This window comes from Bison bison, unplaced genomic scaffold (assembly GCF_000754665.1).
Source record: "Bison bison bison isolate TAMUID 2011002044 unplaced genomic scaffold, Bison_UMD1.0 scf7180017860438, whole genome shotgun sequence".
NCBI lineage: Eukaryota > Metazoa > Chordata > Mammalia > Artiodactyla > Bovidae > Bison > Bison bison.
The window spans coordinates 21,343-21,583 of NW_011491010.1; positions in this window are offsets into that span (position 1 = coordinate 21,343).

Consider the following 241-nt stretch of genomic DNA (forward strand, 5'->3'; position numbering starts at 1 on the left):
AATAAAGAAGAAAAAATGACATATTACTTCAGTGTTTTCAGACACAACATTTGATCATCTCAATGCTAAAACGTGTGGTTATATATTGTTCTTTTTCCCAGAGCATGGATGAGAAAGGAAACTGAGGCACGGTTAAGCTAAGTGATTTGTTTGAATTGTGTAGAAAATACATTTCACAGAGTGTGAAAATGAAAGTCACTCAGTTGTGTCCGACTGTTTGTTACCCCATGGACTGTAGCCT